Below are 27,031 nucleotides of genomic sequence, written 5' to 3' on the forward strand. Positions count from 1 at the left end.
TTATGAGTTCAAACCCTGCATCAGGCTCTCTGCTGTCAGTGCAGAGCCCACTTAGGATACCCTGTCCCCTTCTCTCTCTGCCCCTCCCCTGATTGTGCTCTCTTTTTCTCTCAAAAATAAACACTTAAAAATTTTTAAATAAATAATATTAAATGAAAAAGGCCAGATACAAAAGGTTTTATATGATTCCATTTATATGAAATATCCAGAACAGATAAATCTACAGAGACAGAGCACAGATTGGTGGTTATCAAGGCAGCATACTATAGTTAATAATATTGTATTGCATATCTAAAAGTTGCTAAGACACCAGACCTTAAAAGTTCTCATCACAACAAAAAAATATTTGTAACTTTGTATGGTGACAGATGTTAACCAGACTTATTGTGGTGATCATTTTGCTATATAAATATTAAGTCATTATGTTGTATAACTGAAATTAGTATAATGTTATATGTCAATTATACTTCAATTTTTAAAAAAAGATATATTTGCAAAAGTAATTTATGATAATCTGGAATGTTAGAAACTTTTTCTAGCTTAATCTGAGTGATAGGTACATCTGTAAAACTTCATTTGTATAACTAACCATTTGTATATTTTACCACAATTGAAAGAAAGACCCACAAATAGTTGCCACATAATACAGTGCCTTTGTAGGTTTGAAGAGTTAACAGAAGAGGGGTCTGTCAGGAGATAAATCACACTAATATGTAAGAGGAACTGAAATGGGAAAGGAAAAAATAGCCCTTAAAGTAATTTAGAATTGGAGCACCTGGGTGGCTCAGTCAGTTAAGCATCCAACTCTTGATTTCGGCTTAGGTCTTGATCCCAAAGGGATGGGATCAAGCCCCACGTCAGGCTCTGCGCTGAGCATGGGGCTTAAGATTCTCTCTCTCTCTGTCTCTCTCTCTCTCTCTCCCCCCTCTGCCCCACTCCCTTGCTTGTGCACTCTCTAAAATAAAATAATAAAGTAACTTGGACTCAAGGTAATAATACTAACACTTTATACCAAGTACTGTTCTAAGAACTAACTATACATATAATAATGCATCTAATCCTTCTCATAACTCTACATGACAGGTATTATTATTATCCTCATTTTACAGATGATGAAACTTAAGCCCAAAAAGGTTAAGTAATTTGCTCAAGGTCACACAGCAATGAGAACTTTCCCCATGATAATAAACTTATTTTTTTTACCATAACATACATACCTATGAATATACAACAAAACAAAAATGAAGACAAACTAAAATTGGCATTCTCACAACTGGCATTCTCACTAAAACTGGCATTCTCACAACTGGCATTCTCTTTGGTTTCTACAAAACCAGAGACCAACAGTAACATTTCTTTGCCCCATCATGAAACTTCAAAGTCAGCATCATCCTCTCACCAATTTCAGTCTGCAATCTTACCTAACTATAAACCTCACTCAGAAAGGCACCATCTCCATCACCCTTGATCTTCTACTCTGAAATAAGGCTTCACAAAATAAAAAGTACTTACTTTCTCACAAGAATGTTAAAGATACTTGGAAAAGAGAACGAAGAATAAAACATATTCCAAAGGAAAAAAATCCATAACTTCATAATCTACTGGATGAATACAAGTGAGAATAGAGGTTAAAAGAATCAAAAACAATCCCAAAGTTTCTAGCTTGCAAGGTTTTAGAAAGGTTAACAGAAATAAAAATAAATGGCCATAAAAGTCTTGCACACAAATGTTCATAACAGCTTTACTTGTAATAGCTAAAATCTGGAAATGATTCAAATACCAATAAGTAAACAGATAAATAGATTATGGTATAACAAAACAATGGAATAGTACTAAGGAATACAAGAAATGAACCATAATACATGCAACAACATAAATACCACAGACATTATGCCAAAAGAATACAAACAACAACAATACACACTGTATGATTACATTTCTATGAAACTAGAAAAGACAAACCTAATTCACAGTAATAGAAATCACATCAGTGGCTGCCTAGGAATAGAGTGAGTGATTGCAAAGGGTTATAGGAAATTTCCAGGGAACAGAAAAATGCTCTTTGTTGTCACTAGGGTGACGGTTACCTGAACACTAAAAATTTGTGAATTTTACTGCAAGTAAATTATACTTTGGTAACGCTGACTAAAAAAAATTATTAACTTTGAAACTGGTAAATAAGGGGAACCTTTTGCAAGGGGAAATGAAAAAGATGAGTTCATTTTATATGTGTTGAAACTAGCATATCTATGAATATTGAAGAAATACAAGACATCTCAGGCAGGCATTTGGAGACATTTAGAGTAAGGGGCCAGTAAAATAAAATTTTTAAGAAGGGGACAATCAATAGCACTAAGCATTACAAGGAAGACATTTAGGACCACACATGAATATTTATTCTCCTTAAGACTTCTCAAAAACATTTTTCTAAGTTTATTTATTTATTGGGGGTGGAGGGGCAGAGAGGGGGAAGGGGGGAGAGAGAGGAGGGGAGAGAGAAATACTCCCAAGCAGGCTCCACTCTGTCAGAGCAGAGGTGGACAAGGGGCTCAAACCCATGAACTGTGAAATAATGACCTGAGCCAAAGCCAAGAGTCGGATGCTTAACTGAATGAGCCACCCAGGCACCCCGAGTCTCTCTCTAAACTCAAAGTCCTGCTCCCTGAAAATCGACCTAATAAAAAAATTGATGTTTTTTTGGCACTTAAAATATTAAAAAAGCAAACAAGATCAGGAGGACTAAGATCACCGGTATATTTATGCTCTTAGAAAATTTTTTGCATATTTTTGCACACACTAAATTGCTAAAAAATACCAATAACATTTACATATCCTAAATTTCCCATGTGTACCATACAGGTAATTTACTAACTACAATTTTTTTTTTAAGATATTTTACTTTTTTTTTTTTTTTTAATTTTTTTTTTTTTTTTCAACGTTTATTTATCTTTGGGACAGAGAGAGACAGAGCATGAACCGGGGAGGGGCAGAGAGAGAGGGAGACACAGAATCGGAAACAGGCTCCAGGCTCTGAGCCATCAGCCCAGAGCCCGACGCGGGGCTCGAACTCACGGACCGCGAGATCATGACCTGGCTGAAGTCGGACGCTTAACCGACTGCGCCACCCAGGCGCCCCAAGATATTTTACTTTTAAGTAGTCTCTACACCCAACATGGGGCTCGAACTTATAGTCACAAGACCAAGAGTTGCATGTTCTACCGACTGAACCAGCCAGATGCTCCTAAACTCTCAATTTTTCATCTCTCATTTGAAGTGCTTGTAAATGTGTACTGCTGTTCTGCAGACATGCATACTAGGAGGTTTTTCTCCTCCTGCCTAAACCACCATTCAAATGTTTAATACCAACCATCTTTGAAGGATAGATAAGAAATTATGATTGCTTGTACAAAGGGATACAGTGTGGGAAGGGGATAGACATGGAAGGATAACTTACTTTCCATGGTATATCTTTTTTGTATATTTATTTTTTAGTTTTTCAATGTTTATTTTTGAGAGAGAGAGAGCGTGAGCAGGGGAGGGGAAGAGAGAGAGATGGAGACGCAGAATCTGAAGCAGGCTCCAGGCTCTGAACCGTCAGCACAGAGGCTGATGTGGGGCTTGAACTCACGAACTGTGAAATCATGACATGAGCCGAAGTCGGACTCAACCGACTGAGCCACCCAGGCACCCCTGTATATTCTAAATTTTATACCATGAACAGTTATAACTTATTCTAAATAACTTAACCTCTTTCCATTATTTAAGGCCTTTTCCAACTTTAAGGCAAAAGCTGATGATTTCCCAAAGACAACTGTGGTGCCAAGATGCAAGTATGATGGAAATACTTTGACTAATTTACTTCTCACAGGCCTTTGCCATTATAGAGAGCCTTAGCTCTTAGCTCTGTCCATTAACTTCATGTAAAAGTACTATTAGCCTCTAAAAGATAAGCTCTTTCTTTGCCTCATTAGAAGCTGGAAGACAGTTTTACAAATCAGATTTATTTCCTTTAATCTTTACTAAAGTTTTTTTTATAAAATCCTGACTCAGCCTTCTCCTTGACTTTTCTATTCCCAACAGCCACATTCCCTCTAATTCTAATTATCAAGGGGGGCCTGGGTGGCGCAGTCGGTTAAGCGTCCAACTTCAGCCAGGTCACGATCTCGCGGTCCGTGAGTTCGAGCCCCGCGTCAGGCTCTGGGCTGATGGCTCAGAGCCTGGAGCCTGTTTCCGATTCTGTGTCTCCCTCTCTCTCTGCACCTCCCCCATTCATGCTCTGTTTCTCCCTGTCCCAAAAATAAATAAACGTTGAAAAAAAAATTTAATTCTAATTATCAATACCCCAAGACTAGTAATTCCCACACCTGAAAGGAAATTCTCACTAAGGAAGAGAAATAGAGAAATAAACTGCATACACTAGTATTTCACGTACAAAGAAGTGATGAAAAATTTTCATATTCAAACATTAATAACTGTTATGATATAGGCAGATATCGAAGGTGGTAAAAAGAGAGAATTAATGAATACAAAACAGCAGCTTTTAATCTTTGAATCTTTAAAATGTAGTGAAATACTCTAAACTTGTGAAATCTCAGTAACATTCTGGAGAAATGTCATTTACAGGAAGAACACCACTGCTAATTCACTTCAGTCTAATTAACAATATTAAGTCTGGGGGGGCCTTCCTGGCTGGCTCAGCTAGTGGAGCGTGAAACTCTTGATCTCAGGGTTGTGAATTTGAGCCCCACACTGGGTGTAGAGATTACTTAAAAGCAAAATCTTTTCCAAAAATTAAGTCTAATTAGCAATATGTGATTGATTAGTCAAAAAGTTTTTTTCCTCCCTTTACCCTACTGCCATGTAGATTCTACTTAACCTGGTAGAGTACAACTAGCTCAGGTTTTACAGACATATTCCTGGCTCCATTACTTACTGGCTACACAATCGTAAGTTCTTTAACCTCAAGCATCGGTTTCCCCACTATATAATGGGGCTGCCACCTACCTTGCAGAAATGTTGTATAAGATTAAAACAAAAATATATCTTAAAGTATCACACACACAAATAAATGTTCAGTAACTGGCAGCTCTACTACTACTAAAACTCTTATCATAAATTTCAACATAATTAACTATTTAAAAGACTAAATAAGCTGTAACTCAACATATGGCAAATATTTACTATGGCTGAAATATTTCAGTTCTCTTCTTCAGAATGCACAGTATGACTGCACTTCCTTACCTCTTCTGTGTAATCTGTTAAGACCATAGGATTTGTTTTGGCCAATGAATAAGCCAAAATGACATGACCCTCTTCTAGACACTTTAAGAGCCAGTGAGTTATTAGCAAGTTTCCTTTCTATTGCCATGGAGATCGCGAACAATGTGTTAAAATGGAGCCTCTATCAGTCTGAGACCCTGCATAGCAAGAACAAGCAGAAGCCCCCACCAACCCACACTATACATACAGCATGTCAAGCAAAAAAATGTCCTGTTAAAAGCCACTAAAAGTTCTGAACTGTTTGTTACCACAACATAACCTAGTCTCTCCTAATACACAACCAAAGCCAAAATCACTATCTTTCTTGTTTGCTTACAAAACAAAGTCTTCCTCAACACATCCTTTCCCTTACCTCTAGTAAACCCCTATCCTATCAATTTTTCTGCCTTAATGTCTCTCAAATCCATCATGTCAGCTCTCCTTATTTAGACTTCTGTAATAACCTTCTAACCAATCTTCCTACATATAATTTCTGCCCATTTATTCTCCATAATACCTTCAGAGTAATCTTTTCAAAACACAAATCTGATTAATACACTCCTGCTTTTATATGATTCTCACATCAGCAAAAATGGTCCTTCAAAAAATAACTATAAGAACTGCTAGAAATGTTTCATATTCTGCATGGTGATTACATGACTGTATACATCTGCAAAAATTCAACAATGTTACACTTCATATTTATGCAGTCTGGTGCATTAATTATGCCTCAATTAAACAGTTAAAAGAACTAAGATGGTCCCAAAGTAATTTTTTACCAAATATCCATCCCTAACCCTATAAATAACCTATAGCCACAAACTATGAATCCCTTTCTTAGATATTGATCTTTCATGCTCTCAGGTATTTGATATCCTTTCCAGTCCTACTTTTCTTTAAGACCTAGATAAAATCACACTCCCTCAGGGCTCATTCCAGCGTTTTGAACATCATTAAACTCTACCTTTACTTTTGCTATAACAGCTCTTTGTACATTCCACTTCCCATAACCTTAGCATTGACTAAACCAGTGCATCTCAATCAGAAGTGATTTTGTTCCCCAGGGGACATCTAGCAATGTCTAGACATTTTTGATTGTCACATGCAGCAGGGAGTGCTACTGGCATCTAATGGGTAAAGGCCAGAAATGCTGCAAAATATCATAATACACAGCACAGATCCCCCCCCATAACAATTAATTATCCTCCCTAACATGTCAATACTGCCATGGTTGAGAAATCTTGCACTGAATTATTGTATACACCTATTTGCAAGTCTATATCCCTAACTAAACTGAACTACAGGAGGAATCCAGTCTTAACTCATTTTTTGTATCTGGGCACAGCACCTAGCAAATAGCACTTGAATGTATAATAAATAGATGTCATTATGATAAACACAGTGCCTAGAATATAGGACTCAAAATATATAATAAATACATGTGTTATTAATGAATCTCATTTTAATTAAAATAAACCTAAAGCTACATAGTGTACTGGCTAAACTGGTAGTCTTTATTTATTTTTTTCTTTTAAAGATATTTTTTCATTTATTTAAAGTGGGCTCCACACCCAGCACAGGCTCAAACTCACAACCCTGAGATCAAGAGTTGCATGCTCTACCAACTGAGTCAGCCAGGTGCCCTAAGCTGGTAGTCTTTAAATTCAAATTTCATCAATTTTGATTTGGTGTTTTCATAGTATATACCAACAAATCAAAAGTTATAACCTGAGTATCTCAAAAGTGTTAAGTGAAAATTGATTTCCATACTAAGATAAGCATGAGTATACCAAATAGCTTAATCACTATGCATCAAAAGGAATAAAAAAAGAACACTGTTTCAAAAAAATGTTTTCATCTTATCACACAGTACCACCTAAGACAAAGTAAAATAATGGATACTAAAATTTAGAATACCAGAGCAACTGGCTGGCTCAGTTGGTGGAGCATGCAACTCTTGATCTCGGGATTGGGAGTTCAAGCCTGAATGCTGGTTGTAGAGATTACTTAAAAATAAAAATAAAAGCGGCGCCTGGGTGGCACAGTCGGTTAAGCATCTTGACTTCAGCTTAGGTCATGATCTCAGAGTCTGTGAGTTTGAGCCCCGCATCAGTCTCTATGCTGACAGCTCAGAGCCTGAGCCTGCTTCAGATTCTCTGTCTCCCTCTCTCTCTGTCCCTCCCCCGCCTCGTTCTCTCTTAAAAATAAACATAAAACATTTTAAAAATATAAATAAAAAATTTAATACTAAAATTTAAGGATACCATTCCAGAATCCTAACTTTAATCCAATATAATTTATATTAACAGAGTAACAGTGCACCTTAAATTAATGTCAAAAATAGACATTTTTATTATTTAATAAACATTTCATATCTCAAAAACAGAATTTTATTGTTAATGACTGGATGTACCACCTCAAAGTGTCATAAGACATATTTTAGGTGTTTGCTTACTGTACCTGTTTTACCATTCCTACCCTAATATATCCCACACCATCACGTAGAAGGTTGAATGAAGATCTGCACTTTCAAGACTTTTAAATGAATCAGATGACCTGTTAAATTTAGTTGTTTAGAGTAAAATATCAGGAGGGTAATTATCCAACTGAAGGTAAATTTTTGAAAGAATGATACATTATTGAAATATCTACATTCCAAATATGGTAAATAAAAGTTCTTTGATTCCTACTCAAAGTTCTCAAAACATACAACTTTCAAAGTAGGTCCATTCTTGTGGATTAAAAACATGTTTTTTTCAAATATCATTTTGGCCCTCCTTACAGGCACAAAATCTAATTCAATTCCAATACTAAAACTACCAAATGCAAAAACAAAGTAAAATATAAACCAAAATACTCCCATCCCCCTTATCATTTATTTTTTATTAAATAATAAATAGCACTTACTTCCTATATATTCAACCAGTGACAGAAAAAAATTCATTTGGTAACAATCCTCTATTTAGGATTTTGGGATAACAACTTTTACTATAGTTATAAGCCTCTCTTGCAAAACTTATTCTTCTAATTTATTGTATTATCTAATACATATTACAAAAACAAAATTCACATATCAATATTTTTATTTTCTTCTAAAACCATGCTATTCTTGAATATAGTGGTTCTCTTCAACCAATTCACTGTATATTTGTATGTATATGTGTAATTAGTTCAACCAAAATGTCACATAAACGAAGAGATACCCAAATTCTATACTTTCCATCGCTAGCAACCAAGTCTATTATAGGACATTCCTTTTCTAAATAGAAAACTTTCACATCTTTTCCTTCTTGAAGTCTTTTTACTCTAAAGTTTCACAGCATTATTTTACAGAACTTGAATATTCACACATAATACACAAAAACATTTTGTCAGTACCTAAAATGAAGATAAAAGGAAGGATCTTTTCATTACTCTATTTTCTCAATAATGGAAAAATCAGCGCTAACAACTATATATGTCAAAGTAAAGAATTTGAAAACAAGCACATTATATTGTTCCTCTGGGACTCAAGAACCCTTAAATTCTAAGGAACAAAACCAACAAACACCATACTCCTATAATGTGATGATCCATTATTATAAAACATCACAGTCATCATCTATCATTTACATAGCATGAGATTACTGAAACACTATATGTTAAATACTATCACACATACCATACAGAGTTTCTATGCAACAATAAAGTTTCCTTATCAAGTATAATTACAGGTGAATAAGTAACTTTAGTCTTTCCAATCAACAATATAGATGCTTTTAGCAAAGAGAGAAAGCTTTCCCAAAGGAAAAGCCTTCCCCTTGTTTAGTAATGCTGTTCATCAAGTTTTTCTGAAATTTCTTTCTCAGTCTCAGTGGAAATAAATTTGAAGAAATCAGTAAAAAATACAGCCTAGAGACTCATAACTGCTACCACAAGAGGACTAAAAACATCAACCAAAACATAAGGATATGGTAAAATGTCATGCACTGAAGCACACTGAAATTTTAAAAATATACTTATCTAATATATTTAAATAGTCACCTTACAAATCCTGTTAAAATATATGCTGCAATATTTTTAAAATCCACATATACCCCAAATAAAAATAAAAGACATTTTCTCAATATGCTCCAAATAAAAAGTTTTCCTTCCTTAAAAAATAAATTTTGCAATTCCTAAGAAACTGCACTCATACACACAGGCTATGACTCTAGATATGTAATAACATAGGTTCCCCAATATAAACACCTCAAAAGTTACCATCACACCCAAAATGGCTGGTACCCTTACCAGGATCTTTTAGACAGAGTCCTTAGTACCCTAACAAGATGTGCAGCCTAATAAAGGTAAGTATGCATAACATAACTATCAAATAGACTAGAGACTAGAATCAGGAAACACTGAAAGTAGACTTATTAAAAGAAAAAACAAGTATATTATACTTCAGAGGCATTAAAAGTAAATACATAAAGTAAAGGCATAAAAAGATGATGTAGCACCTGGCTAGCTCAGTCAGAAGACCATGTGACTCCCGATCTCAGAGTCATGAGTTTCAGCCCCACCTTGGCTGTAGAGATTACCGAAAATAAATAAATAAATATACACTTTAAAAAAAGGGGGGAGGGGGTGTGCCTGTATGGCTCAGTTGGTTGAGCATACAACTCTGGCTCAGGTCATGATCTCATGGTTTGTGGGTTCAAACACCACATCAGGCTCACTATCAGTGTAGAACCTGCTTCCTATCCTCTGCCCCCCCTTTCTACCTCTCCCCCAAATACGATCTCTCAAACAAAGTAAACATTAAAAAAAGGTAGAAAGGATGAGTTGAAAAAGAAATTTTTAAAAAATGTAACTGGGTAACTAACTTGAATGTACATATTTTAAAAATTAACTGGTTATCCAGAGCACATAAAGATACAGCCAAAAAAAAAGTTTGTTGGGATGCCCAACTCTGAAGTTTCTTAAGCATCTGACTCTTGATTTTGGCTCAGGTCCTGATCTCATGGTTGGTAAGCTTGAGCCCTGCAGAGCCTGTTTGAAATTTTCTTCCTCTCTCTCTGCCCCCCTCGCCCTGTGTGAGCACACTTTCTCTCTCTCTCTAAAAATAAATCAATAAACATTAAAAAAAAGTTTCTCATTAGAATGCTTACCCTTACATACCACATTCTGATTATTTCCTATTATTTTTCATTTAAAAAAACTGTTATTGTAACTTACTAAATTGAATTCACTAGCCATTATTAAGTCACAACCTAAAGTATGAAAAACACTAGCTTAGAGGAACTGACAATCCCAAGGAACTGACAATTCCTTGCTTTCATGAGTATCTAGTTTAAGAAAATATTCAGGAGGTGGAAAAAAATGAAAAGACAGAATTCCTCCAGGGCAGGTATCATGTCTTACTGGCATATGATCATCATTTAATGTCTGTTAATTAATATATTGTGGAATACAAACCACTTTCAAGGTAAGGATGTACAAAGGGAACCTATAAAGATAAGCTTAGGAGAGCAGGAGTACTTTGGATGCCTTCAAAGCTAGGAAGGTGAAAAGAGCTCCAGGATGTGGAAGAGTGACATGAAATGACTCTTAAATAAACAAATGAAGTAGAAAAGGGAAAGAAAATTTCATTATTTAGGAAAGGTTTATCCACAAAGGAAAAAGAATTATCTCTTGTAGAACTAGCCAGTAGTCCACCATAGGTATAAAAAGTTTGTAAGCTACTCTTAGAATTAGAAATTCTAATAATTTAGGGGCGCCTGGGTTGGCTCAGTCAGTTAGGCATCCGACTCTGAAGCTCAGGCTTGAGTTCAAGTCCTGAGTTGGGCTCCACGTTCAGTGTGGAGCTGACTTAAAAGAAAAATTCTAATCATTTCTTTCAAAAAGGTATGTCCAGCTCCAAATGTATTAATCCAAATCAAAATTATGGAATGCACTTCAGTGTTAAATATTAGACTCCCTGTATTCATTTGCAAACATGTATTAAACAGCTAGTGTGTGATAGCCAACAACTTACTGGGCACTTACTATGTATCAGGCAATATGCTAAGTACTTAACAAGTTATCCCATTTAAACCTAACAACCTTGTAAAGCAGGTTCTATATTCATTTTATAGATGAAGAAAGTAGGCTTAAAAAGTCACATAAAGGTGGGGGGGGGGGGGACCTGGGTAGCTTAGTTGGAAGCGACCAACTCTTGATTTTGGCTCAGGTCACAATCTCCCGGTTTGAGCCCCGCATCAGGTGCTACACTGACAGTGTAGAGCCTGTTGGGATTCTCTCTCTGCCCCTCCTCCCCTTCTCTCAAAATAAATAAACTTTTTTTAAGTTACATAAAGTAATTACACAGCTAATATTATTAAGTGAAATTAAGATATATTACGTGCCAGTTTTATCATTATCAGCGGTTGCAAATCAGAATATTTTGTTCCATTCCATTATTTGTCACTGCTTTTCTCAGAAACTAAATTTTGCATATCTTTCTAAGAGTTCTTTTTTATTTTAAAGTTTATTTATTTTGAGAGAGAGAGACAGCATGAGGAGCACGAGCAGGGTGGTGGGCAGAGAGAGAGAATCCCAAACAGGCTCAACCCATCAGTGCAGAGTCCAAGGCAGGGCTCAAGCCCACAAACCACAGGATCATGACCTGAGCCAAAATCAAGAATCCTACACTTAACCGAATGAGCCACCCAGACCCCCCGTGCCATGTCTTTCTAAATAGAATAATTCACCTTCTTCTAACTCTGCATTTTGTCTAAAGGAAAAATCAGCTCCTTTTCAACTTTAAAGATGTTAGAGGCCACTTAAAAGTAGTTATGTTTAGGGGCGCCTGGGTAGCTCAGTTGGTTAAGGAGCCAACTGCGACTCAGGTCATCATCTCCCAGTTCGTGGGTTCAAGCCCCGCATCAGGCTCTGTGCTGACAGCTCAGAGCCTGGAGCCTGCTACAGATTCTGTGTCTCCATCTCTCTCTGACTTTTCCCTGTTCTCTCTCTCTCAAAAATAAACGTTGGGACTCCTAAGTGGTTCAATCAGTTAAGTGTCCAATTTCAGCTCAGGTCATGATCTAAGGGTTCATGAGTTCAAGTCCCATGTCAGGCTCTGTGCTGACAGTGCAGAGCCTGGAGCCTGCTTCAAATTCTGTGTCTCCCTCTCTCTCTGCCCCTCCCCTACTTGTGCTGTGTGTGTCTCTCTCTCTCAAAAATAAATATTTAAAAGAAGTAAAAAATAAACATTGGAAAAAATTTTAAATATACAACTCTAAAAAGAATGAGTTGTTTACACTGACATTGGCATTTTTAATAGGCTATATATCTATACTTTTATTTACATGCCAGGTATTTATGTGAGTTCAAGCCCACATTGGGCTCTACACTACAGTGTGGAGACAGCTTAGGATTCTCTCTCCCTCTCTCTGCCCCTCCCCCACTGGTGTGCATGTGCACACAAGTGTGCTCTCTCTCTAAATAAATAAACTTAAAAAAAAAAAAAGGTGCCTAGGTCGCTCAGTAGGTTAAACGTCGAACTTCAGCTCAGGTCATGATCTTGTGCTCATAGGTTTGAGCCCTGCATGGGGCTCTATGCTGACAGCTCAAAGCCCACAGCCTGCTTTGGATTCTCCCCCTCTCTCCCTGCCTCTTCCCTACTCAGCAATCTGTCTCTCAAAACAATAAAATACAATGTCAAAAAATTTTTTTCTTCTTAAGAACTGTTTCTAGTCCCTCCATACAACTTTTTAATTCATGTGGATTTTTTAGAAGGTCTGAGACATCTTTAATGAAATTAAACATCAATTTTTACCACTAAAAATTAAAATATTTCAACCCAACAATGGAATGGAATGGAATAATACAGGTTTGTATCTTTCTCACATCTTAGAATTTCAAATCTTGAAGAATATTTTTTTTTAATTGATGTTTATTTATTCTTGAGAGTAAGAGAGACAGAGCGTGAGCAGGGGAGGGCAGAGAGAAAAGGAGACACAGAACCCGAAACAGGCTCCAGGCTCCAGCGGTCAACACAGAGCCCAATGTGGGGCTCAAACTCACAAACCGCGAGATCACGACCTGAGCCAAAGTCAGATGCTTAACCAACTGAGCCACCCAGGCGCCCCAGAAATCTTGAAGAATATTTTTTAAAATCCAGCCATAACAAGTATAAAAACCTAAAAGCAGATAAATGTAACGTTGGCACTCTGTTTAACAGATCAATCTCAATTTTTCGCAAAAAGTTGACTACAGAAATAACACTTTTTAGAAAAGACTCATTCATACATGATTCTGAACATCAGTTAATACATACCAAAAAAACCTCCTAATTTCCTTTTTTTTTTTTAAGTTTATTTATTTTTTGGGGGGGGGGGGGGGAGCAGGCAGAGAGAAGGGGAGTGAGAATTATGACCTGAGCCGAAATCAGGAGTTAAGAGTTAAGCCTCTAGGCTTAACCTACTGAGCCACCCAGGCGCCCCAAAACCTCCTAATTTCTAAAAGGTTAAACTAGTATGAATGCAATTATTATAATAGAGACTACTGATAACCAAAAGTGATACAAAGAAAAAATTAACTGATTTTAATACACAAATCAGTCAGATGAAAAACCCAGAATTTATTTCCTGGTAATGTGAATAACAGATTAATCTCAAATCTAATTTCAATGCCAACTGTTGGCCCCTAGAAAATTTCTGAAGTTACTAAGTATTTATATCCACTAAGTATGAGCAAATTACTAAAATAAATCATTCTCTTTATGGTTAATAACAGCATTTAGTCTTCCTGGTGTTCTACAACTAATCAGCTTCTTTCTTATTAATGGACTGACATAACATGGGACCAAATATGTATGTGCCTCGATATACAGAAAGTTTGTTTAATATTAACACACATTCAAGTAACTGCCATATCCATAGTTCTCCTCAAATCTATACTATAGAAAATACAGTAATAATTTTCTATTCAGTTCACTCATACTTTTGTTCTATACATTGTTCTATTTCTCTAAAACCTCTCAGAGTTTAAATATGTTTGAGAAACTATCTTTTAGTTTGGAAGGTAGGTTACTGTCAAGATAATATTAGACTATTAAACCCAGTTGATTCTTAGAAATTCTTCCATCTATAAAACATGAGAATTATAACCAAATTAACAAATCAGATATCAGAATGCCAAAAGTTAAGTCATTAAAAGGGAATCCAGAGAAAGAGTCAGTTGTGAAAGAACAGGAAGTGATGTACACTGCCATTTTGTAGATGAACTATTTAGAAACCTAAGTACCATACTAAACTGGAATCAACCAAACCCAGCTCTCAGTATTCTCTGACAGTGGCATCAGAGGTCAGCCGAAATAACCCTCAGGCAGTTTTTCCTTAATAATGAATTTATCTAATTGGTAAAGAAGATACTTTTACCACTTTTAGAATTCCTACCAGCTATGGAAAACGGGGTTTCTTTTTACTTGTTCTTAAGAGTCTCTCTTAGTTCTAGCATGCTGAAGTATAGCAAGAAGTTTACGTACATTCTGTGTATATTCTCTAAGTTTTGTAGCCTTTACTGACAAATCTTCTCTGCCTGCATCTTTCCAAGACAAAAACATAATCATTCTCTGCTGAGCAGTATGCTTGGGTTTATACGTGCCAATATATATGAATTATCAACAACATACAGAATTAAACTTTACGGCATAATTTCCCATATAGGGAGAAACTCTATACACCAAAACTCTACACACATGGCAGCTTTGTGCCATGAAATAAAAATTCAAATGAGAAGTGCTGTTTAAGTCAAAATAAATTTAGATAAAAATCAAAACGAAATAAAGAAAGCAAGGAGAATTCCATTTTCCGAGGAAAAATAATAAAACTGATTTAACATATCATTAATGTGCCTCCTTATATCAAAATGATGAAATGACAGAAACTAAATTGTTGCCTAAAACTACTACTACTAACATCTTTAAATCCCTGTCTTAAAACAGGTTTCAAAATGCAACAAACACACCAAAAAACGTCTGATGGGTAACATTAAATGTAGATGACATCCAGAGGTATTTTAAAATAAGTCACCCACTAAGCAAAGCTTAAACACCAAATGCAACTTGTTAGTAAAATATCAAAACAACTCATATCTGTACATATTTTAGTCTTCACTGCTTTGGGAAAAAAAAGTAATTCTACGAACTTTTATATATGAGACATTTTTAAATCACTTCATCAGTAAATCTAAACACTTAAAGAAAAAAAGTATGAACAGTAGACTTCAAGACTATTCTTTGATCACAAAAAGCACTTTGCAACACACTTCCAGGATGTTAAAATTTTTATTTTTATTTATTTCTACTCTAAAAACAAGTACTACTGTAAACCAGATGATTTCTTTTAAATAAATATGACATGAAGCAAAAGAAGTGGAAAATGACTACATAACACAGATCCTTTCACAGAATAATTAGGCAAATTAATGTCTTCTTTTTCATTTCCTTAACAAAGTATCTCCACAGAAAGGTTTGGAACCTAATCATTTTCAGAAAATTCCAATTTCAATATTATACAAATAGCATTAACCCTAAAAATTCACAGCTCAAAGAGAACGAAGGTCCATTAAACGGCCTGCCCGTATGCATTAATCTTTAATAATTCTTCAAAAACTACAAAAGTCACAAAAGAAAAAAAGAGAGGGACATGAAAGAGTACAAAATTATTTCATCTGAATCCCAGTGAAAACCCAATGTGTTCACACACACACACACACACACACACACACACAAAATGTCAATCTAGTGTTTAAAAAGAAAGCGAGAGAGAGACATCAAAACTGTTCAAACATGGCAGGGTCCCTCTCCAGAGACCATATTTCTCAACAATAACAACAGGAACAGATATGCTTCCCAGGGACAGATCTCAGGGGAAGAATATTAAACCGGTACTGTTATCGATTTAAAACCAAGGAAAAAGGGTAACCTTTCCAAGGGAAGCGCCATTACTTCCCACTCCTGCTCCCCCTCCCTTCAGTGTATACACGGGCCTGTGTATGAAGAAACTGCCTTGGACTTCTGCAGCATTGCAGTAGACTAAAGGATGGGGAAGGGGGAAGGGTAGGGGGGAGAAACGCTTCCATCACCCCTACAGGAGTATAGATTTCCTGAGCGGGGGTGGAATCCATCCAGCAGGCTACCCTTCCCAAGAATACAGACACTACAAAGGAGGAGAGGGAGGAGCAGAGGGATCAGAAGAGAAGGAAAGGGACCTCGCGCCTTTAAATCGGGGTGCACAGCAACCCAGTCTCCCCATGAGAGCCACACCTTCCTCGAGACATCCCCTTCCACCACCCCTTCCGGTGACCCTCAGGAAAGAGAAATGTAATTGCTCTTGCCCCTCAAAACGGGAGGGCGCCCAGCTCACCAGCTTCTTCACCCCACCCACAGAATCACAGACCCTCCTTGTCTCTCTCCCTACCCCACCCCCACATCCCTTCTACTCGGAGAGGCCCGAGTGGGCCGAATTTCCCCGCCCCCTCCATGTCTCCCTTTCCCAAAGCAGAGGTGCCCTTACCCTTTCGCCGACAGGTCTGGGCGGAGTAGGCAAGCGCAGCCCCCTGCAGCGCTCGGGTAGCCGCTACGCTGGAGGGCGAGGAGTGAGGAGGAGGGGGCCTGGCGACCGACCGCCGCCCCCCCCCCCCCCGGAGCCCCAGCAAGCCGCCCAGCCCAAGCTCTGCGACAAGGGGCAGGGGGGGAGGGGGCGAGGGGACGACCGGGGTCGAGGAGGCGCCCTCAGCGCTTGGGCTCAGCTAAGATGGCGCGGGGAAGTGCTGGGAGCCGCCGCCGCCGCCGCCTCGGGGGAACCGGCCCGGGCCTCGGCCGCCTCCCGTCCTCACACAGCCGAGGCCCTCTCGTCCCCCGCCGCGGCCCCTCGGCGGGCGGGCCCACGCACAGCCCTCCGCCACCACCACCACCCCTGGGAAGGGGGCGCTCACAAAGGGAAGAGAGGCCGCGGGCCGGCCGGCCGGCGGCGGGGCGGGGTCCCCAGGGGCCGGGAGGCCTCAGAGGTTCGCCGGTGCCTCGCGCTCTCGGCCCGTGAAGGGCGCAGGCAAGCGGGACCCCTCCTCTCTCCTTAGACAGGCGGCGGCACCAACTCACTACCTTTGCCACCCTCCCTCTCTCTCTCTCCAAGCCCTGAAGCCACAGAGCCCGGCCGCTGCCCAGGTTCCCCCCCCTTCCCCGACACCACTCCCCTCCTCCCGACAGTCATCCCAGTCTCCGATCTCGCGAGATTTCCCGCCTGACAGGCCCGACCCTGCGCGAGACACGACTGCGTACGCGTGCGCGCCCTCTCGGGAGCGCGCGAGTGCTTGCACTGGGCGGAGTCTTCCCGGGTGGCCCAGAGTCCCAGCCTTAGTCCAGCCCTGTCTCGCTCAGCTGGCTGAACTCTTCTGCCACGCGGGTGTCAGGTGCATTCATTTCACCCTGAAATCTAAGAAGAGCTTATCTGCTCTCCTTCTCCTCTCTTCCAAAAACATCCGCCCCCCCCCCCCCATAACCTTACGAATAAGAAGCTTGCCCTGACATGTAGAACATCCCATTCTTACACATCTTAATTCAACCCCTCCGTGGAATGCAGAGGCAAACTGGTCAGCGTCATCAGTATATAGTTGAGTATTTGAGACTCTAAAAGTTTATAGTAATTTTTGGAACGGTAATAAGAGTTGCGAATACAGATTAAACCACCCTGTATGTTGGTAATGGTAGGAAAGAGACAAATTCTTGAGAAGTTTTTGGTAGGTTGAGTGAAGGTAAGTTGTTGAAACGTGAGCAGTAAACAAACTAAAGAGTCCTACGGGTCCTGATGCAAGAAACGAATAGAGCTTTTAATTTTTTGTGTGGTGAAAAATTTTTTTAGAGGAACTCCCTTCAGTGGGCTATAAAGAGAGCAGTTTTATTCAAGAACCAAAAAGTGTGCCTGAAGTGCAGTTATAAAAAAAAAAATCTTGGTTCTTGGGGCAACTGGGTGGCTCAGTAGGTTAAGCCTCCTTGGGCTTAGGTCATGATCTCATGGTTAGTGAGTTCTAGATCCAACAGAGCGCTCTACTGTCAGCACAGAGCCCTCTTCTGATCTTCTCCACCCCCTCCCCGCCCTTTCCCCACTGGTTCTATCTCAAATATCTCAAAATAAATAAATAAGTAAACTTAAAAAAAAAAAATCTTGATTCTTCAGCTAGTAAGCAGTGAGATAAATATGTGAGACTTATGCATAAAAATGTACTCCAGAACAATTACTAGAAGTTACAGCAAACTAGGAAAGTAAACTGGCTATGATCTGAAAAACAAGACATCCACTTTAGTGTGTTTTACATATAATTTATTCCAAATATGCTTTCTTGTAGTAAGGGGTTTTGCTCTGTCAGTCAGTCATTACTCTTTTCACCTATATTGTCAACAACTATTAAGTGGCAACCTCCCCTCAACATAAAAACATGCCCTAGTTTCTTTGGGAGGAAAAGAAGGATTAGGATCTTCATCTCTCCTCCCCTTCACAGCCAAGCTTCTTGGAAAAGTTGTGTCTTCCCACCTTCACTGCAGCTGATCTTACCAAGGTCAAGAATGACCTACTTGCTGTGTCTAGTGGAGTTTATTTTAATCCTTTCCTTCTTGACATCTGCAATATTTGACATAGTTGATACTCCTTCCATCTTGAAACTGTGTTCCTCCTTGGTTTTTCAACACACTCAAAACCAGTTTTCTTAATACCTTCTTGTCCTTAGGGCCCCTCTTCCTCCACCTACCCTCAAATGATCCCCTTCCAAACCTGATCCCTTCTTCTGAAATTTACAGCAAGAATGTTCTAGTTATTTCATACATTTAGGAATGGAAACAGGCTTTTCTATATAATATTTGTTCTTAACTTTGTATAGAAAATTTCAAACATACACAAAAGGAGTGGGATGTAATAATAAACCTCCATGTGTCCATCACCTAGCTTCAACTATTACCACCACTTTATCATTTTTGTTTCACCTATTCTCCCACTACCTTTTCCGGCCAATGTATTTTTAAGTAAATCTGTAGTAAACCATCATAGCATTTTACCTGTAAATACTTCAATATGTGTCTCTAACAAATACCTTTGTTGTAAACATAACCACAATATCATTATCACACCTTTACAATAACTTATTATTTAATACCCAATCCATGTTCAGTTTTTCCTATAGTTTCCAAGATGTCTTCTTACAGTCCATTTATCTGAACCGGGATCTGAAGTTCTGCACTCTGCATTTGATTTATTGCGATGTCTTTCATGTCTCTTTTCTTGTATAACGGTTCCCCTTCCTTTTTCCTTCCTTCTTTCTTTCTTTTTTGTACGCAGTTTATTTGGCTATGAAATCAGATACCTGTAGAACTTTCCACATTCTGGACTTGGCCAGTTGCAAAATCTGTGTACATACACATGGGCTTATTAACAGTTTTGATACTGCAAAACGTATCAGTTGTTTAATTTCTAAGATTGTATGCAAACAAGAGAATTACACTCATCAATGGTGGGAAAATAAGTTAATACTTAGAATAAGTGCAGATGTTGCACTTTATGTGATTTAACTCCTAAACATTTCTCTAATCCATCTCTTTCTTCATCCCCACTGCCTCTGCTATGGTGGTTCATAACTGAGTTTCTTTTTCTTTTTTTAACATTTACTTATTTTTTTTTAACGTTTATTTATTTTTAAGACAGAGAGAGACAGAGCATGAATGGGGGAGGGTCAGAGAGAGGGAGACACAGAATCTGAAACAGGCTTCAGGCTCCGAGCTGTCAGCACAGAGCCCGACGCAGGGCTCGAACTCACAGACCGCGAGATCATGACCTGAGCCGAAGTCGGCCACCCAACCGACTGAGCCACCCAGGCGCCCCAATGTTTACTTATTTTTGAGAGAAAGATAGAGCATGTGAGAGTGGAGGGGGGTGCAGAGAGAGGGGGACAGAGGATCCAAAGTGGGCTCTGTGCTGACAGCAGCAAGTCTGACATGGAATCATAGACCGTAAGATCGTGACCTGAGCCAAAGTTGGATGATTAACCTACTGACCACCCAGACGCCCCCATAACTCAGTTTCTGTCTCTCTTTTTTTAATGTTTTTACTTATTTTTTGAGAGAGAGAGAAAGAGAGAATGCAAGCAGAGGAAGGGTAGAGAGAGGGGGAGACACAGAATCTAAAGCAGGCTCCAGGCTCTGAGCTGTCGGCACAGAGCCCTACGTGGGGCTCGAACCCACAAACCATGAGATCATGACCTGAGCCGAAGTCAGACGCTCAACCAACTGAGCCACCCAGGCGCCCCCATAACTCAGTTTCTAACTTGGGGTACTATAATTGCCTTCCAACTACTCTCCTCATCCCCCAGGATGCCCATTCTCTATATTGAGGTGAGTGGTTTCAATCTTCCTAAGATGCAATTTCTAAAAGCTGAATGTATCATTTCTCTGCTTAAAACTCTTCCATGGCTCCTCAAAGCCCTCCAGATAAAATCCAGACAAAACCCCTGCATACCTCTCTAGCTTTATTTAGGATGTTTGCACTATCTTGAACTATTATTCACTCTTCTGCTAACTGCTAATATGCTGTGAAGAGTATTAAAAAATATTAAAAAAATATTTTTTAAGTGGGGTGCCTGGCTGACTCAGTAGGTTAAGCATCCAGCTTTGGCTCAGGTTATGATCTCATGTTTCTTGGTTTCAAGCCCTGCATTGGGCTCTGGGCTGACATCTCAGAGCCTGGAGCCTGCTTCAGGTTCTGTGTCTCCATCTCTGCCCCTCCCCTGCTTGTGCTCTGTCTCTCTGTCTGTCAAAAATAAATTTTTAAAAAGTTAAAAAATTTTTTTAAGTTTATTTATTTATTTTGAGAGAAAGCGCAAGTGAGCAGGGGCGGAGCAGAGAGAGAGAGGGAGAGAGAGATTCTCATGCAGGCTCTGCACTATCAGTACAGAGCCTGATGTAGGGCTCAAACTCACAGGCCGTAAGATCATGTCCTGAGCCAAAACCAAGAAGTGGATGCTTAACCAACTGAGCCACTCAGGTGCACCAAGCATGCCACTCTTGATCTTGGGGTCACTGAGTTCAAGCCCCATGTTGGGCGTAGAGATTACTTAAAATAAAAACCTAAAAAAAAATAAATAAAGGAAAGAAAGTTACAGGGTAAAGAATGGGTACCAACCATGTCTCGACCTTGTTAGAAAAGTTACCCAAGCAGTGGCAAAATCAAGAATAAGCTCTTTCCATACACTGTCTTATTTAATCCTCACAACAAACTTGTGAGATAGGTTCGATTATTATTATTACCTCCATATTATAGGTAAGGAAACTACAGTTCAGAGAGCTATGTCACTTGCCCATGATCACATAAGAAGTTATGAGCTAGAATTTGAACCCACTTGTGAGTGAATCTCAACCACACTCTCTTTCCAACATATTGTACTCCTGGCACCACCAACCGAGGACAGCTTGATGCCATGCACATATTTTTAGTATGTGTAAGACATGCCTGACCATGTGTAATGTCAGTGTATTTCTTGTCATGCATGTATCTTTGTGTGTAAAGGCACCTTGACAATGTGTAGGTGAGTACACTGACTGATCTGGTGTTTATCCAATTAAACTGTCTTTTCAGTGTCGTCACTCAGTAAAAGTCCAAGTCATATTCAACTCAATTTAACAAATACTTGTTGGGGGCAGCCGGCTGGCTCAGTCAGTAGGGCATGAGACTCCTGATCTCAGGGTTATGAGTTCAAGCCCCGTGTTGCATGTAGAGCCTATTTAAAAAAACAAACAAACAAACAAATAAACAACAAATACTTGCTGAATTCCTACTGTATGATGTTAGCCTTAAATAAAATACAGAAGGGGCAAATGGAACTAATGTTTATAAAGTTATTCTGTGCCAAAAACTGTATGAAGCAAGTGTTTTACATTCATTATCCTTTTAATCTTTCCAACAGCCCTGAAAGAAGGATGATGATGATGATGATAATGATTGTGATGACTCCCAATACAGAAGAAGAAAGTTCAGAAAAATTAAATAACTTTGTGCAACATCACTTAGCTGTTAAGTGGAGAGCTAAAATTACACTACAGGTTCAACATGAGCCCCCTTTTTTCTCACTGCCTCTTGGTCCCCTTTCTCAAATCCCTTTCCAGACTAGGAACTCAAAATCCTATTAGAGAGATGAGATCTGCTTGCACAAAACATTTAAATACCAATGCAAAACAACCTGTAAGCAAATGATATACTGAGCCAGACCTTAATTTATGCTTTTCTGGGCTTCAACTTCCTATCTAACTGCAATAGACTAAAATGATCTCTGGAATTCTTTTAGTTCAAAAATCTATAATTATAGGAATGATGCAAATAATATGTACAGATAATTTGAATTCCAAAGTGTGTGCATGTGTGTGTGTGTGTGTGTGTGTGTGCGTGTGCACATATGCATATTTAGAAGAAGAAAGGAAAAAAGCTTCTTTGGGTGTTTTACCAGACTCCTACTAAAATTTGGGGGGGAATTGCATTAGTCATGATGATATCTCCACCAACTTTAACTAGTGTATACATGTTTTGCAATTACATTGTGATTATTTATGGAAACCTCTATTTCCTTATAGTAGACGGCAAAAAACATTAAAGCTGAGTGCATGAGAAGGTAGTTGGTGAGAAGGATGTGTCTTAGAATTTCCATTGTAGAAACCTGTAGTGAGACACTCCATGAAACTGATAATCAAGAAATCAATAAATAAGTATGTTACTGGAAGCCCATTCAGTGCATCCTGGCCTATTGGTTCATCCACAGATTTTGTCTTTAGGTTCTAAGACCAACCAACTAAAGCAGGTTTAAGTCTGGTTGTCATACCTCACTCAGACATATCTACATAAGGCTGTCTGATATAGGCTGGAAAATAAACCTTATCATGTGTAAAGTGGTTTCTTGAGCTCTTCACTCCCATACAATTGGGTTCATTTTGTGAACATCGTTGAAAAATGCCAATCTTTTGAAAATGCCCTGCATGTGGAGACAGCTGGTTCTTCCATTTTAACCCACAGGAATAGATAAATGCTGGGCCAAGGTACCCTTAAGGATAGTAGAATATAACTCAGTTCCATAAAGTCCTGACCTAGAAACCTTTCAGTCTCAGGTAACTATCAGATAAGCATCTGTAGCAAGCCATGAATAAGTTAAATCAGCTGCTCCAGAGTCTCAAAGAAGTCCAACCCTGGGGTGCCTCAGTGGCTTAGCTGGTTGAGTGTCCAACATCTTAGATGTCAACTCAGGTCATGATCTCTAGGTCAGGGGATCAAGCCCTGCAATGGGCTCTGCACGTGGAGCCAACTTGGGATTCTCTCTTTCCCTCTCTCTCTGCCCCTCCTCCATGCACGCATGCATGCACACATTCCCTCTCTCAAAATAAATATATATTTAAAAATTTTTTTAAACTTTGTTTATTTTTGAGGGAGAGAGACAGAGCATGAGCAGGTGAGGAATGGAGAGGGGGGAGACACAGAATCTGAAGCAGGCTCCAGGCTCTGATCTGTCAGCACAGAGCCCAATGCAGGGCTTGAACTCAGGAACCGTGAGATCATGACCTGAGCCAACGTCGGATGCTCAACCGACTGAGCCACCCAGGCGCCCCTCAAAATAAATATTTTTTAAAAATTAAAAAAAAGAAGTCCAACCCTGAAGGTGTCAAACAGAGGATGGGAAGATACAGCAGCAGTAAACACTGACTGTGGAGTCCCACCTCCATCACTTACTAGTGTCAAAACTATGCTACTTTGCATCAGTGTCATAACCAGACTGAGTATTCCTTTCCTTATCTGTAAAATGGGGTTAACATTATCTTCCTCAAGGGAGCCTGACTGGCTCAGTTGGTAGAACCTGTGACTCTTTTTTTTTTTTTTTTTTTAAGTTTATTTCTTTGAGAGAGACAAAGACATTAGCCATGGGAGGGGCAGAGAGAGAGAGGGAGATAGAGAACCCTAAGCAGGCTCAGCACTGTCAGCACTGAGCCCAATGCAGGGCTCAAACTCACAAACCCTGAGATCATGACCTGAGCAGAAATCAAGAGTTGGACGCTTAACCGACTGAGCCACCCAGGCACCAGGGACCTGTGACTCTTGATCTCAGGGTTGTGAGTTCGAGCCCCATGTTGGTATAGAGCTTACTTAAAAATAATAAAATCATTTAATAAATAAATAAAAAATTACCCTCCTCAGAGGGTTGTGTGAGGATTAAATATAACATGAAAAGTTCCTAGCCCATTTAAAGGGTTAGCTCTTTTTTTTTTTTCCTCAAAGAGATCAGATTTTATTGGGAGAAATAGGCAAGTAAGCAGACAATTAAAATATTGTGTTCTAAGTACTAGAGCAGGAGTGAGCTCAGGATGCTTTGGGAGTACATGAAATCTCTCCCAATCTAGCCCCAACGTGGGGGAGACACTCAGGGAAGGCTTCCTTAGAGGAGGCAGTATCGGTGTTGTACTTCTCCTACCTTTCTCAGGGAGGTTGAAATGTAAATTATTTACCTAGGTGATGTCTAAGTGGGAGATATAACAAGAATTCATTATTTGATTACTTTCAGTTTTATACCACAAGGAATTACAAAACATATTTCTGGGACTGGAGGTAGAGGTGAAAAGAAAAGAAAAAAACCAAAGAGACAAACATACAATTTTCATGAACCGAGTAAATAGGGTGGGGACTCAGATGTTCCCTGGGAGAATTCCTGGAAATTAACAATTAGAAGGTTGAGGGCACCTGGGTGGCTCAGACAGTTAAGTGTCCAACTTCGGTTCAGGTCATGATCTCGTGGTTCACGGGTTCGAGCCCCGCATTGGGCTCTGTGCCGACAGCTCAGAGCCTGGAGCCTGCTTTGGATTCTGTGTCTCTGTCTCTCTCTGCCCCTCCCCTACTTGCTCTCTGTCTCTCTCTCAAAAATAAATAATCAAATAAGAAAATTTTAAAAAATTTTTAAAAATTAAAAAAAATTTTTTTTAATTAGAAGGTTGAATGCAGTCTGATAGGTGACCATGCTTAGGATCTTTCTGAAAAGGGTGATGTAGTTAGATTTTTTTTAAGTAACAAACAAAACACACATTTTGAGTTGTGTGCATTAGCTTGTTTGTTCAAGTGTTAGCTCTTATTACATATGCCTAAGGACATAAATATTCAACCCACTGCTGTGACGCCACCCTCTGGCAGGCACCCCATGATCAGTGCATCATGATTGTCTGGGACATCTGTGAATGTAGGAAGGGTTGGGCAGCATGTTTGTGGACTGAGAGGTTTTTGGAATTTATCTTCAGGACCAATTGGTGATTTTGTCATGCCCTTCTCTTTGGCTGACATCTGCCAAGATTAAAAACAAAACAACACGAAACAAAACAAAAAACTCCACTACACTAATTCCTACCAGTGTCGTGCCACATAGGATATAAAACAAACAGCTGGTAGGGGCGCCTTGGTGGCTCAGTCGGTTAAGTGACTTCAGCTCAGGTCATGATCTCGCGGTTCCTGAGTTCCAGCCCTGCTTTGGGCTCTGTGCCTACAGCTCAGAGCCTGGAGCCTGCTTCAGATTCTGTGTCTCCCTCTCTCGCCGTCCCTCCCCGGCTCATGCTCTGTCTCTCAAAAATAAATAAACATTAAAAACATTAAAACAAACAGCTGGCAATCAAAATATAAAAGAAGTTGCTGCTTTATTGGCTTGGAATTGTCTTTGTGTCTCCTCTCTAGCCTTCTCTTTACTAGGTAGTAATACTATACTAGTAAGAAGTCTTTTGGTTTAAAGTGACTGTTTAAATCAGTTTCAGAAGGGGGGGGGGGAAGGAAATTTATTAGACCCTATAACTGAAAGGTCCAGTGCCTCAGGAATTAAAAGAATTTTGTTAGGTGTCTGACCCCCCCTTTTTCTGTGTCTCCACACATCATCCCTGCTCCCAATTGTTTGCCTGTTTTTCTCTACAGACTGGATTTTGTCATAAGGGTGTCTGTGTTTGTTTTGGGAGCAGTAGAGCTGATGGTTCAGGTGCTCTCCACTGCTGCCACCTAGTTTAAAATACCCCAGCACTGAACGCTGCCATTGCTACTGTCAACACACAGGAAATGAATCAAGGAATTTTCTAACATTGGTTTTAACTAGATGCTTCCCTTACTGATAGGTTGTATTATGATCACTAGTGACAGGAACCCCTGTCCCAAAGTTCAGGTGTATACATCCACTCAAACTTGCCTGCTGTGTGATCTTTCCTACATAAGCTGTCAAAAACCCCTGAGCAGGGGACAGAGGTCTAGTCTACTTATCACATGGCACCATACAATGGCTATCATGAACCTCAGCCTTTCTTTCTCCTCTTCATAAATATTCTCAATACTGAAATGTTATGATATGGCAAATGTAGACATTGAAGGCATTTGGGACTTTGTGAGGATGAACAGATCAGAATTTGGGGCTTATGTGTCACACACATGTTTCCACAAGAAGTTTAAGCAAGATTCACATAGATCCTACTAAGGTCGATTTCCATCCTAGTTTATGTCATACAGCAGAAGGATGCTGGACCAGGACAGGGGGCAGAGTGGAGTGGGAGAAATGGCCACAGAAGCATCCCGGGTTACTGACCTCAAAGGCAAGGGGAAGCTTCTTGCTCTCTCAGAGTATATAAAATATAAGGAACAGCTCCAGGCGGCCCAGCTTGGGCTCTTTTGTGGGCTAGTAGCTTCACCAAAGGATGAGACATTTTGATTGCCCTAGCTGGGATTCTGTGTCCACCCAG

General features: G+C 39.3%; 1 protein-coding gene across 1 annotated transcript in view; it reads right to left on the bottom strand.

Annotated features, from left to right (window-relative positions):
• Positions 1-17,466, bottom strand: part of TAOK1 (TAO kinase 1) — a 146,467-nt gene extending 129,001 nt beyond the window's left edge. The window contains exon 1 of the mRNA XM_045487827.1: positions 16,782-17,466. The gene's annotated coding sequence lies outside the window, so the exon portion shown is untranslated. The remainder of the gene's footprint in view (positions 1-16,781) is intronic.
• Positions 17,467-27,031: the final 9,565 nt, after the last annotated feature.

The sequence above is a fragment of the Leopardus geoffroyi genome, chromosome E1, assembly GCF_018350155.1.
Source record: "Leopardus geoffroyi isolate Oge1 chromosome E1, O.geoffroyi_Oge1_pat1.0, whole genome shotgun sequence".
NCBI lineage: Eukaryota > Metazoa > Chordata > Mammalia > Carnivora > Felidae > Leopardus > Leopardus geoffroyi.